At 35.5% G+C, this 20,374-nt stretch overlaps 1 protein-coding gene across 2 annotated transcripts in view; it reads left to right on the plus strand.

Annotated features, from left to right (window-relative positions):
• ZFPM2 (zinc finger protein, FOG family member 2) overlaps positions 1-20,374 on the plus strand; it is a 478,449-nt gene that overhangs the window by 22,985 nt on the left and 435,090 nt on the right. The window lies entirely within an intron of this gene.

Raw genomic sequence — 20,374 nt, forward strand, 5'->3', positions numbered from 1 at the left:
GGGAACCCGTAGTGACTATGAAGCATCTAGAACATTCTAAAATGTTATGGTTTGTACTCCAAGCTAAAAGTTCATTGGGCTTTTGTGGAATAATTTCTTCACAGGTTGTTCATTTGGAGATGGCTAAGTTAAATGCCTGAGCATTTGCTACTATTAGTGAATGTAAACCTCTGCTCAGGGAGAACGTGAGTTGGGCGTAAAAGCAAAACTACAATTGCATAAAGGAATTTGATACTTCTGAAGATTTCTAATATATGTCTTCTCAGATAGGAATAGATGAGTTGACAGTACTCTTTGAAGACATCTCTACACTTAATAATGTCTTATTGCTCTCTTTTCATGAATATGGAGATTATAAAGAAACCTGTTTCATATTTAAGTGATAAGTTAACCTTTCTGCCACATATGTTGGTTATAATGTCAAAATCTCCTTTGAGAAAGTCAAGTTGATGAGCTCTGCTGAATCATTCATTCAGATTCAGCCCATAAGGATTAAGAGGTGAAAGCAGGTATTGTCATATTCTCTTAGAAATTACCCAAGAATTAGTAAGCACAGTTGCTCTAGGAGAACTCTTGAAGAATCTTTCTCTTGATGGAAGGGCACAACTGAACACAAACTGGGTAATTTGAAAAAATAAAAAGACTCAGAGCAGACGGATTCAAGAGGAATGTGTGAGACATTCGGATGCTCACTAACATTAATGGGACATTAATATTTTCACTTCAACTTGTCTATTTATCTAAAGAAAATAAGCTGTATAAGAGAGCCACAGAGAAAAGACTGAAGAAACTCATAGAGGGGAATGCAAGTTCTTAACTTATATTTACTTTAAACTAAAAACAACAAAATTTTCCTAAAACAAAGCAAAAAAGAAAATATAAGAAAAAAAGAAAAGAAAAAATAAAACTTGCTTTCTCTTACCGATTACAATTTTGTTGATTCTATTAGAAAGAGAAACATCTGATTTCACTTTTACAAACTATTATTTGTTTTTCTGGATACGAAAATAGCAACATGTGAAGTAATAGATATCTAGGTTTCTTAGTAAACTGTGTCCGATGCCTGTTGTGCCTAAACTCCTAGGTCTGGTCCATAAAACCAAAAAAAAAAAAAAAAAAAAAAAAAAAAAACAAAAAAGCAAAAAACAATCTTCTGGAGGCAGACTCAAGTGCTTAAGGCTGAGAGGGGATATACTACATTCCTGAAAACCTTGAGTTATTTTTATTTAAATGGCTTTTACTCTGGTTCAATGGGAAACATGAATTAACAAGATCAGGTTTCAAAGCTCTGTGCAGGCTGGAATGATACCCTAAAACTGTTGGTGAACATTTAGTAACAATGTAGATTTTGGTTAAAAAAATCAACTTTATTAAGTACAGGATGGGAAAATGAACTTTATTTGCTGCTAAAATGAAAACTTCATAGATGTTTTAGTTAACTGAGTCTTCAATGGAAGTTGCTGCGTTCCAGAACCATTCTGCAATGTTCAGCAAATGACAGGAGTCCTGCTGTACTTTGTACTAGCCAGTTACATCTTGGGTATTGTGTTCAATGTCATAATCCTCCTTAAAACTCAAGTATGTCTGGAGGTGAACAGCCAGGATAACAGGCAGTAGCTGAAGGAATTGGGAATGTTTAATAGGAGAAGAAAATTCTGTTTTTTTTTTTTAAATGAGAGCTATATTCGGATATCTGGGGAACTCATATAGAAAAGGAATTAGCTTTCTTCCTTGTAGGTCAGAAGAAAATAATTCCAAAGGGTGCTCTGGTTCTACATTCTACTCACTGAAAGCACTTTTGAGCTCGGCATCAGTAAAATAGCTAGAGCTGTTCAAAATGGCCCGGCCTTCTTTGAGGATAGAAGACTACCTTGTCACTGGAAGCATGGAAGTGAAGGTTTGCCTACTTGCTACATTTATTATTTAGTAGATCCTTGGAAGGTAAGAAGTAATAGCAACTAGGAAGTTAGGGGTAAAACAGGAGTAGGTTTCTGGGTGATTTAATATTCTAGATGGGCCCCAGAATGTTTTAAGTTTCTTTCATTCAGTTCAATTTTAGAAGGATTTAGTTGGTACCTATTGTATTAGTCCATTTTCATGTTGACATACCTGAGAGTGGGAAATTTATAAAGAAAAGGAGGTTTAATGGACTCACAGTTCCACGTAGCTGGAGAGGCCTCGCAATCATGGCAGAAAATGCAGGAAGAGTAAAGGGATTTCTTTCATGCAGTGGTCAAGAAGAGGACTTGTGCAGGGGAACTCCTCTTTATACATCCATCAGATCTCATGAGACTTACTCACTATCCCGAGAACAGTACAGGAAAGACCCGCCCCCATGATCCAATTACCTCTCACTGTGTCCCGCCCACAAACACATGGGAATTGTGGAAGCTACAGTTCAAAATGAAATTTGGGTGGAGACACAGCCAAACCGTATCACCTATCAAATCCTTCTTATCACTGTTGTATAAGCAACAACCAAAACTTCTGGAAGCTAAACAAGCTGTCAGAACTCTCAAAGCCTTGGGAGGGGCTCAAGCAGTATATTCAACTGGTCTTATATTTTTATAAAATATGCAAAATTAAAATATTTTAGCTGCAATTTTCTTTTTAGGACTGCTAATTCTTCCCACTTTGACATTCCTTCTGCCACAGTTCAGAATGGTCACAGGCATTATTAGGTTTCTGGAAATATAATGGTCAGATTTTTAACATTTGTGATTTACTAAGATTTCTCTAAGTAGATATTTATTTTTATACACACTATGTATTTGTAATTTTGTATTCTCCTATTACAGAGGGTCCCTAGTTGTGTAAGCTTCAGATCCCACAATACCTGGGTCTATTTCTGTGTGCCCCCTTCATTTATATCCATATATACACATATATATATGTGTGTATGTGTTTGTGTATATATATGTGTATATAACATTTATATATATACCATGATTCTAAATACCTCAAATAGAAAGATGAATAAGCCATTGTCCTTTATATCAAGTTATGGACAATGTAATGGAGGAAGCTGAGGAGTTTTATTATGAATTCAACTATTTAGTTGAAGAAATAATTAAAACTATTATAAAATACAATATTTTTATTGTATTACTCCTGTTTTACCCCTTTACATTCATGGACATTTTTAATGTTGAATAAAAAATAATTAAACAACAATGAGAAAGTTAAGAACAACAGTGACTCTGAGCACTCAAATTCAAGAAGATCATATTCTTGAATTATAATCTAATAAATGTATATATTATTCCTATGGCAAAAGTGAAAAGGCTGTGTAATTGTGTACATCTTATTGAATAGGCAACTATATATATATGAGGATGTCAGTACACTTTTATGTTTTGGTGAAAAAACTGCCTTGACATCATAAATAAACTCATTTTGGTATCAAATCTGGTGAGGCCAGCTAACAAATTTTGAGGATCTTAACAGAAGAATTTTTCCCCTATCACAAATCAGTAATAATAGGTTACCAACTAATGTACTTTCAGACAATCTGGAGCTTTTTCAGTATCTTCAACAAACTTCTTAGTCTTGTGCATCTTTTGGACAAAGTTCAGTTTTGTTCTTGTTTCCATCTTTTGGAAGGCAGGGATGTGGAGCGTGTTTCTGTGCTGACATCTCTAGCTTATTCGTGATTTTTTTTTTTTTATGTCCTGTGTTTCTAAGCTAACACAATCAAGAGGTGTACCATGACTGTGATTTCCCTTGCACAGCAGCATAATTTCTTCCATCATGGGAAGTTCATGCTTCCTTAAACGTGTGGAAGCTCTTTCAGGTATTTGGCTAGCTAGCAGTTGATATTTTCATAAATGTTGCGAAAAAGACTAGTTGAAGAGGAAGAAATACTGTTTAGTTTGTTCAAACACAACTGTTGTGGGGGGAAAAAAACAGATCAAATCTAGTTCTCTTTATGTGTCTCCATTGTTAAGATCGATGTAGTAGAGAAATTGGGAATACAAATGTTCTGTAATAACATTGTTATAATCCCAGAATGAATTATATACTTAAGCACATAGACCTGTTTCTAACTCTCAAATAGGATTTGGTGATTCCATTTTTTTCCTAGAATGTGCTATTATATTTTCCCACTTATATTTACAAATCAGTTTCATTATTATCCTTATATACAATGTTTCTAAATATTATTTTTCTGTGATTTGATTATTTGTTTTCAATAAATATTTGCCATGCAAATACAACGTATCTGAAATTGACAAGTATTTGAATGATTTCTCTTGAACTTAAAAATAAGGAAAGAAAAACGTACTGTAAATATTGTTATGGCATAGATACTGAAGTAGATAAGTGGATAGATTTAGTTCTTGGGCCGGGCACAGTTGCTCACGCCTGTAATTCCAGCACTTTGGGAGGCTGAGGCAGGTGGATCAACTGAGTTCGGGAGTTCGAGACCAGCCTGACCAACATGGAGAAACCTTGTCTCTACTAAAAGTACAAAATTAGCTGGATGTGGTGGTTCATGCCTGGAATCCCAGCTACTGGGGAGGCAGAGGCAGGAGAATCGCTTGAACCCGGGAGGTGGAGGTTGCAGTGAGCCGATATCACGCCATTGCTTTCCAGCCTGGGCAATAAGAGTGAAACTCTGTCTGAAAAAAATAAAAAAATAAAATAAAATAAAATAAGAGATTTAGTTCTTGACATACTTGTTTTAAGTGTTACATATGTAATTAAACTTAATAGGAGGAGAATACAATACTAAACATTTATTTCCTTCATTCAGAAGATTTCCTGGGCAACAGTGAGATGCAGTTATGACAAATACATGTGTGCATTACATATTACTTCTGGAAAAGGAAGGAAAACTTTCATTGAGAGCCTTCCTATGTGCCAAGAACTCTGTTAGGCACTTTATAAGCATTTAATTTAATTTTCTTACATTATTTACCTGCATTATCCTTTTATGTCGGACAGGGACAATTAGTTCCATTTTGGAGACATTGTTTTGGGCCACACTGCAGTTGACAGCCGATATTTGGAATAGGGTTAGGGGGGTTTTTTCATAGCTCCATTTTGTCAGTGAAAGGGCTTCTGCTTCAAAATGACAGGATCCAACGATGAATGAGATGAGATCATGTAGGTGGAGATGGCTACAAATAGCTCTGCCACATTAGCGCTCAGTAAATGCTAGTTGGTTTTGAATCATGGTTCCTATCCTCACACGGCTGGCTCGTAGTATAAGGAAACCAGATGTAGCCATAGGTACAATGCGGAATGAAATGTCCGGAGAACAGCACACATAGATTTAAAGAAGGATCCATGGAGATTAAAGTTTGGTCTTTAGTTCTCTTATTTGAGAAAGTATATTATTGGAACTTTAAACAATTTTGAATAATGTAACACCCCCTCCCTGCCCCCAAAAACCCTTAGGTGTCAGATAGAAAAACGTACTGAAGGCATTTTTTATATACTTTGCAGAAAATATTCAATCTAAGAGTGATTATTCTTTTAACATTAAAAATTCAGTTTACTGATTGCAAATTAAAAGCCTGTATGAAACATGAAACTTCCAGTCATCGATGTCAATAAAAACCTTATTTTTTTCATAGCTTGTGAGATTTTGCTTAGCACTGGTATAGTCTTACAAAGTTACTTTTACTTTATGGAGTTAATAAGATACATCCATAAACCTTAATGTGAAAAATAAATGCATATTCAGTGTGAAATGTGTGAAAACGCAGACAAGCCCCAGTTCAGTGTCCTCTGTTCCTCCTGACACCAAGAGGTTATATTTCAAATAGGACGACTAAAGGTTTTAACATCGAGTGGTATGAAGCAGGTACAGGAAAGAATGAATGACATGCCAAACCAGCAGTGACACACACAACCCCAAGGTGGCATGTGACATACCTTTTCTTCTTTACAGACATGGCATATGTCAGAGTGCTTGGCCCTACCGCACAGTTGGTGTGAGCAATTTCCATTCCATTATGTTTTCTTACAGCTTCTGTTTTATACCCCCTCCAGCTTATTCAACTGTTTAAATTTCAAATTAGTTGCTTGTCTTTATCATTCATTTTTGGATTAGAGAAACATAGCCGTTTGACATGTTTACCATATTAAAAATAATAACAAAGAAAACAAAAATGATAAACCCCCCCAACATACTCACGACTTAAAAGGTTATGTTGAAATCACGGGCTATTTCAAGAAATCACCTTAATCCGGTGTGATTGACCAACTTTTCCAAAACATGCCTATCCAGCTTGAGGACATTAAGAAGACATTTTTGTGTGTGTGTGAGTGTAACATTTTGAATGCTGGGATAAAATCGACTGATAGAAGCAAGTTCTAACAGTTATTTCTTTACTTGAACATTTTGGTGGTTCTTTGAGCCTCTCACAGGTTGCATCATAGTCTATGTGGACAGATGAAGAATCATGTAGTAAGGACCAAGGAAATGGTGACAAATGACAGAAAGTAGTGTTGGTTATATTTATATAATGCTGACTGTTCCATGCTTTGCAATCGCAGGTATGATTTTCTTTAAAGTCATTTGTATAAGAAGCAGAGACTTACAATCTACCATTCTAAAATTTGAGTTGCTTTTCTAGAAATTCAGTAGAGAGGCTCTGTGTTATCTCTGTAGTGTCTCATCATGTGACACACATCAGATTTTCATCATGACTAGCTGGGATCCAAATGCCAGTGTGTTTGTTTCTCTAAAGTTTTTGCTGTAAAATCAAAGTGAAAGGCTATTGATTATATTGCTGTTTTCCCAATAGTTTATTGTCTAACTTATAAGAAATGTGTCTCACTTATAAGAAACATAAAGAAGAGAAGTATATTAATAGCTGATGTGTGCTGTGACTACATGAAACTCAGGAATTCTAATTTGCCATTGATGTTTTTGCATTTTACCTCCTGTCCATTTCTTTCAAGAGAGGATCGGGGGCAGGTATAGGAGTAAACCAATGAAAGTCTTATTAGATGATTGACATATTAGATCATCCATTTAAAAATAGAAAGTCAACATTCCCTTTTATAATTAGGGAAAAAGACGACTAGCATTGAAATTTCATTTATAAGTTTGAAATCTGGAATTGTTTGATTTTATTTGCAAATGATTATGAGGTTGAACAGCATACACTGTACTTGACTCTCTGTTGTGAATTCCCATATGATCAGCATAGATAATGGAATATTTCATCTTCTACTTAAAAATCATTTTCAAAAGGTTTGTAAATATTTGTTTCTCAGGGATCCATTTATCTTCTTCAGTTCCAAAGAACTGTTGTGGGGTTACAGAAAAAGATGATAAATGAGCTCGAGAGCCTGGGTTTAAATTGTCCCACTACAGGTTTTACTATTATTTGGTAGACATGCAAAATCTGTGAATGCATTAATATTAACTGATTAGGTTCTGGATTTTTTTTTTAAGGCCAGAATTTTGAAATGAGAATAAATCAGTCATGAAGCTATTCGGACTTTTACTTATCCATAGTTAGATCCATATGAAAATTCAATATAACAAGAAAGAAAAATAGCTGGAAGACATTCCTTTTCAAAGGAATGGCCTGGACTTCAGCTGCCTAATTCCCATTCAATTCTGAGGGCCTGAGTAATGTGGTCTGTAATTGTATCCAAACCTTGTAACAAAGAAAGTGACAACAAAACCCATCTGCTCTTAGGTGTCCTTGTACACAATACAAGGTATAACCTGGAATGAACCATAGGATATTTTGATTAATTGAGCTTAACTGATGGGTATCCAGAAACTCTGTTTTATTAAAACCTTTGTTGAAATTCTCAGTGAAGAGTTTATATTCACTTTTAGGTGAATGTAATGAAACTGAAGATGATTTAAGACCTTCTAGAAACTCTGCATCATGATTCTAAATCATAAAGTTCATTGCACACATTGTGTAACTCCAGAGATGAAGATATGGGAGATGTAGAAGTCTGTATTTGATATGTACTGACCCCAATTTCTTACAAAAGCAATATAAACAAAAAATATATCTGACTACCATGATACATCACTTGTTTTTCTTTTTCTATATTTTTATGTAATATACATGTAATCGTAGTATAGATATAATTTAATTGTGATTATAACTGGAAATATTTTTCATCTTTCTACATGGCCTTCTTGACTTTCATTTTTATTTCTGCTCTGTAGTCTCTTAGTTGATTTGTTATAATTCATTTAAACATTATATTATAAGGCATTTGAATAGTTTCCAATTTTTGTAATTAACACTGAAATGACTCAATTAGTGCAATAGCTTTTTAATTTTTTAAGATTTTCTTGAAGGGTAAATTTCAAACAGTGAGATTAGTGGATTAAATGATATATACTTTTTAAGGAGTGAGGGTGCAGGAGGAAAGGATTAAGAAAGAAATTATAAATTTGGCATTAGACCTCTAGAGTTCCTACCTCATTAGAAATTCTATAATATCAAGGTACATTTTGAGCAGGAAGTGGTATCATCAAACAATAACTTGCCCAGAGGCTAACGGCAGCCACCTTCGGAGAGTCTGTTAAAGCAATTCAGGTGTGCAGAAATGATTTCCTTGGCCATAGGTGGGTTTTGAAAAGGAAAGGAACATGGCAATCTACTCCACATTGAGCACCTGTCCTGGTGCTCTAAGGTTAAATAAGAGACAGAAAATTCTACTCTAAAGGTTATGAGATATTTGATTAGTGAAAATATTCATAGAACAAATAACCAGATAAATACAAAGATAGAGTACTGTAGATTGAATCAGATAGGAAGACTGCATAGACTGAATCTTAGGCCGAAAGATGAAGAAAATGAGAGGTTATTAGTAGGAAAAATGGAAAGATATCTTTCTTAGGATAGGGAGAGAGCAAAGAAGAAAACTTGGTAGGCAATTTTAATTTTGTTGGAGGACACTGAGGAAATGAATAAGATGTCACCTTAATGGATATTTTAGCATATTAGTATACTCTTTACTTACTCATTGGTTCATCTATTTATTGGCGACTTTTGGAGGATACAAAAGTGTCATACCTTCCCTGATATAAAGATTATCATATTCCGTCTTATTTCACAGTTGAAATATATAGTCCTCCCTCAGTCTGTGGAGAATTGGTTTCAGGACCCTTAGCAGATACTGGATCCCAGATAGAAAATGACATAGTAATAGGCTGGGTGTGGTGACTCACACCTGTAATCCTAGCACCTTGGGAGGCTGAGGTGGGCAGATCACTTGAGATCAGGAGTTCGAGACCAGCCTGGCCAACATGGTGAAACCCCATCTCTACTAAAAATGCAAAAATTAGTTGGGTGTGGTGGCACATGCCTCTTAATTCCAGCTACTGGGGAGGCTGAGGCAGGAGAATCACTTGAACCTGGAAGACAGAGGTTGCAGTGAGCTGAGATCACACCATTGCACTCTAGCCTGGGCCACAGAGCGAGACTCTGTCTCAAAAAGAAAAGAAAAAAGCAAAAAGCAAAAGAAAATGACATAGTATTTGCATATAATTTATTCAATCCTCCTGTATACTTTAAATCATTTCTAGGTTACTTATGGCACCTAATACAATGTAAATACTATGTAAATAGTGGCTATACTGTATTTTAAAATTAGCATTCTTTTATTGTTGCATTATTTTGTGTGTGTGTGTGTGTGTGTACGTAAATATTTCCAATCTATGATTGATTGAATTCTGGGATATGGAAACCTCAGATAAGGAGGGCTGACTATACATAAAATTTAACTAGAATATTTAGGTGCAAATTCAACTTTGTATTTATGTAGAAGATCCTGACTCAGAATCCTTTGACTGGAATCAGAATTGCCATGAAATACATTAACTGTTTCTCCTGATTTGCTTGAGCAGATGAGAATAAGACTCAGAATTTTGCTTTCTGGTTATCCTCCTTTTAATGACTAAATTTGGCTTACAGATAATATTGCTGATTAAAAGTGTAAATGATGAAATCTGGGCTATTCATAGGGAAGAAATAATTATTTATTCTCTGAACCAAATATTTTTTTAAACGTATATATTCAAATTCATTGCCGTGAAAAAGATGGGAGACCATTTTTCCTTTTGGAAAAAGGCTCAATTTTATATTAAAAGCAAAACTTTTGATATTTAATCAATGGAGAAGTTATTTAACTAAAAAGATGGGCATTTTTCTAGGATCTGGCAGTAGCATCAGCATCCCCTCGGAGCTCATTAGAAATGCACATTACTGAACTACACTCCAGACTTGGAGCCAGAATCTTGAGAGGGGTACCCAGGATTCAGGGTTTTAAGATGCCCTGCAAATGGTTGCATGCTGAAATGAGAAAGCCACTAATTTAGAATGAGTTTTTTAGGCTGAGCTTAATTATAGCCAATGGATGCATCATTTCCTAAACTTTATGCATCTTAAGTTGGGAACTAAGCCTTGGTTACAAAATAGATAGTGTTGTGTTGATTTTGCACATTGTTGGATGGTTTAAATATTCCTTTATGAAAATAACATTTTAACTTTGAAACCACAGTAGAAACTTAAAGTTTGACAAGTTTTAAATACCTAATTAAAATATCCCTGTTCTTTCCTTATATGCTCTAAACTGTTTATTTAATACACAATAACAGTCTCAATTATAATTTATATGATTACCAGGACACAGTTTTTCTTAACATTCTTCAGTAAATTTGGTTAAAAGTAATAGTATTTATATTAAAACAGTAGCCCACATTAATTCAGTATTAATGAAGAGCATGATTTTAATTTGAAAAGATTTCAGAAAATCCTCCTTTTTTACATGTTTTTTTCAGTTCTTTTGGCATGACTGAAAAACATCCAAAAGTTCCCATTTTACCATTTTTTTGACCTGTCTTTGACCCTTTTATTATCTGGATCTGCTGATGTGCTTGAGCAGATGAGAATAAGACTCAGAATTTTGCTTTCTGGTTATCGTTTCTCAGATATCTCCATAAATATTGCCATGAGAAACAGAGCCCAAATTGTGGTTCAGATTTTTGTCCTGCACTATTGTAAAGTGGCTTTTTGCTTACTGAAAAATGTTAACATTTAACATTTAAACCTTATCGGTCTGCCTGCCTGCCTGCCTGCCTACCTGCCTGCTTGCTTACCAGCTAACGTACCTACCTACCTATTCATCTATACCAGTCAGTTACATTAAGAGCACCTCATCCAGATGATTTCACTGTAGAGCACAACATTAGCGTATCAATATGTCAAAATAAGATAAATGTGTTGTAAAGGCTTTGCGCTAAATACACAGCTTGAAAACATACCATCTGGAGAATTAGAGTGGGTATTAGTTGGGTTTGTGGTTTGAGTCATCCTATTGTCTAAGCAAAAACATAAACCTTCCAAGATGATTAATAATCTTTTACCTTCCTTTCACTTTTTTCACACTACTTTCTTGGGTATCAGAAGTCTCCTTCATAGAGACTTCCCTAATGCTTCTGAAGGGACCTCCCCGCCTGCCATACTCTCATACTGCACTGTGCTTGGGTCTCCCTGGAACGCATTAATTCACTCTGTGTTCTGTTCAGATGTCCCCCAAGTAGAGAGTCCTTTCCTAGTCGCCCCATATAGGGTAGTGCCTCCTTTTGTGTGACTGGTTATCACCATATTCTGATTTTTTTTTTTTCAAAACATTTACCATCAACTGAAATGAGAACACCACACAGGCAAGGATTTTTGTTGTTGTTGTTGATGATGTTGTTGTTGTTGATGATGTTGTTGTTAGATGTTTTAAACAACCTATGCCTAGGAATCCAGGTAGTCCCTGACACCAAAAAGCTATCTAGGTTTAATTTTCTGTTCTCCTTTTCTGGAGTGTAAATTCCATTAGAACTGTGACTCTTATTTTTTGGCTACGTCTCCAGAACTGAGTACACTGCTAGGCAATAGTAGCTAATTAGCAATACTTAGTGGATAAATAAATATATAACTGGATAGAAGCAGAAATATATTTTAGTGGGTTAATGGATTTATACTCCTTATTTGCTTCTTATCTGTCTTCATATTAAAATTTAGCATTAGAACCCCTGTGTTAGCAGGCATCACATTGCCCTTTAGTGTTTACTTAAATTTTTTTAAAAGGAGTGGAGTTTTATTCTAAGTGCTAAATTATGAAAAGTTGCTTGTTTTCAGTTTCTAGTAAGTATTTCACTTGAACTTGCAGTATGTTTTAAAACATCAATAAACTGTGGCTTAATTATACAGGTATCATAAAGAGTTGGGTAGTGGCTGTATTCTAATGAGTATGATCACCCACTTCCTGGATCATTGTTGTCCAGATGTGGTACTCTAAGCAAGCAAATTAAAAAAAAGTAAACCTCAGTGGAGAGCACTCATGATAGGCTAAAGAGGCTGCAAACCACTTAAGGATGCTAACTTTTTTACACGAAGAAATGTGATTAAGATATGTTAAACGGAAATCTATACAAAACCAGTGAAATTGTTAAAATATTCAAATATGCCGTATTGTAACAAGAAAACACTGCAATGCACTGAAATCAGCAGTAGAACAGCTGTGTTTTAAAGGACAGTACTTTGAATGTCACTTGACAATTTGCTTTCAATTAGAAGTAATTTACAGGAAGATGCCCACAAGCTAATCTTTACAGGATAATTAAGTTCCATTTTCTTTACTTTTAATTAAAAAGCAGAAAAGATTTAGCTGATCCATAAAAAATGTTCTGTTTAAACATTCATCAGACTTCACACTCTTTTTTTGTTATTTGTTGTAGCAGATGTTATCAAAAGTGCAGTCTGCTCTGTTTTAAACCCTGAGTATTTGGAAAGTGAAACATGAGTGGCAGTAGGCATGTATTGGTGAGGTATGATCATTGAACATCTGTATGTTCAAAGAGGGTAAAACAAATAACTACTCTTCCATTCCTTAACTGTGTTCTGTCTAAAGCATTTAATTTTAGTACAAAACCACACACAGTAAAATGAGAAGCAACACAATTTTGAGTTTTGAAAATTGTATGTAGTAGGATGATACTTTATCACGAGGTCAGGAGATCGAGACCATCCTGGGTAACACGGTGAAACTCTGTCTCTACTAAAAATACAAAAAAGTAGCTGGGTGTGGTGGCGGGTGCCTGTAGTCCCAGCCACTCGGGAGGCTGAGGCAGGAGAATGGCATGAACCCGGGAGGCGGAGTTTGCAGTGAACTGCGATTGGGCCACTGCACTCCAACCTGGGAGACAGAGCGAGACTCCATCTCAAAAAAAAAAAAATAAATAAATAAAAATAAAAATAAAAATAAAATAAAATGTTATAAAGTTTCTATATTTTCAGACGTAACATGCTATTTTTTGCAACTTTTTTCATGTAACAATTAAATCATGTATTTTAACATGAGAATTTACTCGCTGAAAATGTGAACAACTCAAAGTGATGATGTAAAATCATTTAAAACTTATTTCTCTGTATTAACAGTTGCATTCCTACTATGCTTTTATTTGGCAAAATAAAATATATTGCTAAGGATGTTTGAAGTTTTGGTTTTAGAAGTCACTATTGATAGGCTATTTTTTTTCTAACTGGTAAGAACTGTCATTTTTCATTCTTATTCTCCTGTCATACTATGCTAAGGAGTTTTGCACAGAAAATTCTTCAGACAAAAATTCTTTAATCCTTTCTTATGGTATCTTTTTTGCTGGCTAATTAATGTGTTTATGTTGGGTAATAGTTTTGTTCTTTTAAATTCTAGAAAATTTCCTACTTGAAAACTCGAAAGAAGTTGGGCCACTATAGAGCTGTGTATGTTAACATTTTACAGTAATAATTCCATTTACTATGCCTTTTAGCAAACAGGCATGCTTTTCAATTTTATGATCAGAGAGTACCTAAAATTTTAAGATGCTGTAAATATTACCTATTTTTACTTGCTTTTATTTTCTTATTTAATTTCCCTCTGTGGGACGGAAAAGAAGAAATGGCAAGAGATTGCTCACAAGTCCATTCATGTATTTGCTTTTGCCATTTATATTTGTATATATAGGGAATATGCCCAAAGGCATTTTGACCAATATAGTTTAGGTGATTCCTAAATAAAAAAAATACTACAGTTTGTGTTGCAGCATATATTATAAATTTCAGGTACAAACTTAATTATAATAATCACAATGCATTCATTTACATGGAATATGTGTTTGAACATGTAGATGCCATCAGGTTTTGTAATGAACTGGTGAAAATGTATGCTTCTCATACTGAAAGTATACCACCAGGAAAAGATTAAGCACGCCCCGTCTCTCTCCTTCCCTCTTTTCTCTCCTGTAATCAACACCTGGTTTGATTACATCTTTTTGAACTATAAAAGCTATAGAATTATAACTCCTTACATGGACGTTTTTGTGAAAGGGAATTGTAACAAACACAGTGGTTAAACTTTCTACTTTCAGAATACCTTTCTTGTCATCCTGTAATTCAAACTTTCTTTAGTAAAGGATAAAGCTGTTTTGTTATTGTTCGAGAGAGTACAGTGATTTCCCTTTGGCACTTGGTTTTCAAGTTCATGACTGCTTTAGAAGGCCAAGACAGTTTTCTATGTATTTGTGGTGCTTGGGGAAGTTGTCAGCTGACCTCTTCTATGTTCCCATCATCCATGGCACCTAACACATTGGCTTGTACATGGTTGGTCCTAATTAAATATTAATAGATGGCTGACTGGCAATCAATAAAAGTTAGACACAGCTCTATTTGATTCATTACACATAGTCAGTGGATTCTTTCCCATTTATTGCTTTTTATTTTGTAAGATCAAAAGGATCTGTAATCGGAGACACTGTAAGCAGTTGTGTTGCTTTTCATCTTCAGGCCTGCACTTCCTAAAAAGCCAGGTGCTGTGAATATTGACCCTCTCACAGCTATACTTAGTAACTGATATATATAGAGTTTACATGTGCAGAAATAACTTTCTACTTCAAAAGACAGCAAAGAAGTGCCTTTCTGGTCCTTATTTAGTTTGTTTTCTTTGTAGTTGTTGAGGCTTACCCCTTCCCCCCACAGTTGATGACTGTAATGTTTTTAGCATTTATTTCTTTACCCAATCCATTTCTATTTCTTGCTTGCCTTTTCAAGAAGTGGTGTTACTCACTGGTTTGCCTGTGTTCCTCCTCTTACTGTTTCATCCTGCTTGTAATCTCGCCTCCCTCAAGTCTACCAGGCTGATCTTCTAAAAACAATTAACAGCATGTCATTGCCATTGCTGAAAGTCGGCTATGGCTCTTTATTACCTACTTTATCAAGTCCAATTTGTCTACCTTGTTTTAGGACTTCCCATAATTTGCAATACTTTGCTTTTCGCAAACTATTTCTCCTACTGTCAAGCCCCTGGCTTATGTTCCAGTGAAGTAGTACTGCTCCCTGGAGACCTCATCTCCCAGCACACACATGAGTCCCTGCCTCTTGCCTTTGTTCATATGATGCCCCTGTCTTTTCTCCTTCATCATCTAAATCTTTCTGATTGAAAAGGTCCAGTGGAAGTTCCACATCCTTCAAGAGGCTTTTCAATATTCTCCTAATCCACAGCAATTATTCCTTTTTATACTTCTATTTCAGTAATAGTCAGTGTCAGACAGTTCGACACATTTTCTGTATTTTTTCTACATATATATTATCTTTTTCTCCCTATGAGGAATGGAAGCATTTTAAGGACACACAAAGAGTTCTTATGCTTTTTGCTTTTATGTAAACCTTATATCTCATACCAATGTGGTAAGCAGATGGTAAGCATTTACTTCAGGTCTTGTTTGATTTATAAAATCAGACTACAAATTTAAAAACCATAACTAGCTACAGAGATGAATTGGGAGACATTATTGAATATTTTGTCATAATAACAACCTTTTTTTTTTTTTTTTTTTTTTGCAAAGTCAGTTGGTGTATGTTTGCTTCTAGAAGATTTTTTGCCCCTTAGAAAAAAAAAAAGTATATTCCTTTAAAAAACAATTACCAGTAATCTAAAGATAAATAGAGATAAATCATCAGTTTTTAAGGGCTATCATTTTCACTTTCAATAATTGACTTTGGAAGTGAACATGTTAGTAAAAGGAAGGACGTGTAAGTCATCTATCTCCTTAACCATGGAATGATGGCGCCACCCCTGCCACTGCCTATTACTGGGTTCATCAGAGCCTTTACATATTTATAATTACCCTTCCATAAATAGTTTGCAACTTGACCATAGCATTTTGCCACTCTATTAGAATGAGGCACAAGGTCCAAGTTAAAAGCAAAATCCTTAATGAATTTAACAAAATTAAGCAAAGAGCTTTAGGTTATAGGAGCAGAGTTAATGGATTCAGCTGTTCTTTACTTTCACTTCAACCAACAAATTCTGCATTCATTTTCCAGATATGAACCTTGTTAAATTAAAATGGAGTAAAATTAATTTTGTGAAGCTCTTATGTCACCTCTGGAGATAACTGGAGATAACCTAGTGTGTCATAAAACTGGAGCTTAGGAAATCAGCATTTATAGGGTTGGTTTCAGTAACTATATTACAAAGGGATTCCAAGATTCATTTTTTTTTTTTTTTTCCGAGACGGAGTCTTGCTCTGTCGCCCAGGCTGGAGTGCAGTGGCACGATCTCAGCTCACCATGCCTGACCCCAATATTTATGTTTAATGCATATTTCTCAAGTTTTGCTAGGATTCTTTCATGTGACTTAGTTGTTGCTAGAGCTGAATTGTGATGTGGTCCTAGAACGCAGAGGTGTCTAATCCCAGAATCACAGACAATGATGGCAGTGCTAATCAAAGCGTGTTCAGTGCACGGACCAAGGCTATTGACCTCGAAGCTGGTTAGCAAAGCAGAATGGTGGGATTTGCCTCAGACCTACTGACACAGAATCTCTGTGTGTGGATCCTGGGATGCTGTGGAGTAACAGTTTCTCCAGGTGAGGCATATATATGCTGAAGATTAAGAGCTGCTTGTCGGCCAGGTGGTGGTTCACTCCTGTAATCCCAGCAGTTTAGGAGGCCGAGGCAGGTGGATCATGAGGTCAAGAGATCGAGACCATCCTGGCCAACATGGTGAAACCCCATTTCTACTAAAAATACAAAAATTAGCTGGGCGTGTTGGTGCGTGCCTGTAGTCCCAGCTACTTGGGAGGCTGAGGCAGGAAAATCACTTGAACCTGGGAGGCAGAGATTACAGTGAGCTGAGATCATACCACTGCACTCTAGCCTGGTGAAAGAGTGAGACTCCATCTCAAATAAACAACAACAACAACAAAAGAGTTTGTGGAACCCCAGATGTAAGTATCAGACAAACTCACTGATATGGTTAGGTTTTGTGTCTCCACCTAAATCCCATTTTGAATTGTAATCCCCAAGTGTTGCAGGAGAGACTTGGTGGGAGATAATTGGATCATGGGGGCGATTTCCCCCATGCTGTTCTTGTGACAGTGAGTGAACCTGATGGTTTTATAAATGGTAGCTTTTCCCGTGCTCGACTTCTGTCTCTCTCTTGCCTGCCACCATTTAAGACATGCCTGCTTCCCCTTCTGCCATGATTGCAAGTTTCCTGAGGCCTCCCGAGCCATGCAGAACTGTGAGTCAATTAAACCTCCTTTGTCAATTACCCACTCTCGGATATTTCTTTCTCTTTTCTTTTCTTTCTTTCGTGTTTTTTTTTTTTTTTTTTTTTTTTTTTTTTTGATTGTTGTTTTGAGACAGAGTCTCGCTCTGCCACCCAGGCTGGAGTGCATTGATGTGATCTTGGCTCATTGCAACCTCCACCTCCCAGGTTCAAGTGATTCTCCTGCTTCAGCCTCCCGAGCAGCTGGGACTACAGGCACGTGCCACCACGCCTGGCTACTTTTTTGTATTTTTAGTAGAAATGGGGTTTCACTGTGTTAACCAGGATGGTCTTGATCTCCTGACCTCATGATCCATCTGCCGTAGCCTCCCAAAGTGCTTACAGGCATGAGCCACCATGCCCGGCCCTACTCTTGGGTATTCTGTATAGCAGTGTGAGAATGGACTAAGGGACCTACTCTCAATATTTCAATTGAAAAAACTATATCCAAAAGTTTCTGATCTCTCATCCATCATCATAAAATGCAGACTGACATTTTGAATCAAAATTTTTGTTTCTAATATTGGTTATTTTATAAGTTTCATCTGTTTTTCTGAATTAACTGATTCAGCTGAACTGATTAAAATATAAATCAAAAGAGCTAGATCACTGTGGTGAGCAATGGAAAGCCCACAGCCTTCTCTAAGAGCAAACGTATGCTATATTCAGTTTTATGTGGCTTTGACCTAGGCGAGAAGGAAAGCAACTGAAGAGCAACCTTATTCTGGCCCTATTTTGTCACTTAGGTTGGTTTCATTTTGGTACATGGCTCTGTTCTTTCATCATGCAGGAAAGTATTTGCAAAATGAGTGAAATTTCAGATTCTTTGAATAATTTCATCAGGCTGTTTTCCTGAAGGACAGAAGTTGTCTCTCTGTACCAAATTATTATCATTTTCATATATTTAGATAGATGCTAAAAATAAGGAATATGGAGTTCCTTATTCGTTATAATCCTGGACTTTAAAAAGTACTCAAACATTTCTTGAGATCTTTAACTTTTCACCATTTGGTACATATGTGCTAGTTATTTATTGTTCTCTCTAGTAACATCATCTAAATAATACTATCTAGTGTTATTTTAAAATGTAGATTACATCATCTGTATATATATAGATTCTTTTTAAAACATAAATTTTCAGAATAATGCTTTATGGAAATTGAAGCTTACATATAATAGATTTTACATTCAGTCATGTACTACATCATGACGTTTCAGTCAACAGTGGGCCACATATATGATGGTGGTCCCGTAAGATTATATTACCATATTTTTACTGTACTTTTTTTTATGTTTAGGTATGTTTAGATATGCAAATACCATTGCGCTATACTTACCTACACTATTTATATAATAACATGCTGTACAGGTTTTTAGCCTAAGAACAACAGGCTTTAACATGCAGCCTGGGCAGGTTTACCCTATGATGTTACGTAGCAATGAAATCGCCTAACAGTGTATTTCTCAGAACGCATCTCTGTTGTTAAGCAAGACATGATTGCATGTGAATGCATGTGTGTATGTGTATATACTATTTTTTTAAATCCTACGGTATATTATTGAATGTATAAGGATAATATTTGTTTCTATCAATTTAGTGTAGCTTAGATCTGAGACTCAGTTATAACTTTCAAGTCATCTAGAAGTAAAATCATACTGCATGGGAGATTCTAAAGCACTTTATTTAGGTAGAGGCAGAATTTGCCCTGCCAATTTTTTTTTCATTATCCTCTTAAATTTTGTAATATTGTGAGGTGACAATAACTATACTAGATCAGGGCAACTGATCTTTATATTGGTGCTACTAAGTTCGTATTTTACAGCTAATACTGATTGTATTGGATTTGTGTTATGTCTGATGCCTACTGAAAAGTTATAATGCCCTAGAGGGTTATTACTATTAGTGACACTGAGATGCTGTGATGATAGCAGGCTCTTCATTTAGAAGACTCAGATTTTAGATTGCTTTGTTTATTGCTGCGTTCTGTTGGTTATATTTATTTATTTTTAATTGTATTGACATTACTCAAGTGCCGATTTGTATCACAATGCTAGAGTCTTGGAAGGTGAAGAAGTCATACTTACGTTAATAAAACACAGTTCCTTTTCTCAAAATGGTCTTCCCCTGAGTGAATAAATGTGCGGAAAGTCTTGAGTGTACACAGTATTGGAAGTAGCAGCTTTGTGAACCCGTTTGTAATATTGGCATTGTTGTGTCATTCATTTTAAGTTTGTTGCATGTTACTGATTAATTGCTAGAATTTTGGTACAGAATTCCCTTGGTTGGAAATCAGAAGAGTCACACCTAGATCAGAGGTCAAAAATGAAAGTATTGTTTCCTTCTAGCATAGCTGTTGATTTTATTATTTAACAGTATTCCCTAAGGTAGCCAGCTGTGTTCAGAGGGTGCTAAGACAGCTGGAGTGGGAGAAAGAACCCTTGGCCAATATTTTCCTTTTCACTTGGTTAACTTGGTTGCTTTTTAAAGGGATTCATGAAAGTGATCAAGAATGAACGTGTGTCTCCATTCACCTTTACGTGGGTCAAGGACTTTGAAAAAAATCAGACTACATGAATATTACATGTTTCATAAGATAATTCTTAGTACCTCTTTCAAGGTTTTAGGATCTTGATAAAATTTTAAATGATCATTGTCTCCATTTCATCTATAATACTGGTGTCACATATTTTTTCTTTTTCTCTGTGGCTTGCTAAATATATTTTAATAGAAAACATTTTTATCTTCCCACTGTGGGTAGCCACACCATGAAGTGTACATTTTACAAGATCTTTTGCTA

This window comes from Chlorocebus sabaeus, chromosome 8, assembly GCF_047675955.1.
Source record: "Chlorocebus sabaeus isolate Y175 chromosome 8, mChlSab1.0.hap1, whole genome shotgun sequence".
Taxonomy (NCBI): domain Eukaryota; kingdom Metazoa; phylum Chordata; class Mammalia; order Primates; family Cercopithecidae; genus Chlorocebus; species Chlorocebus sabaeus.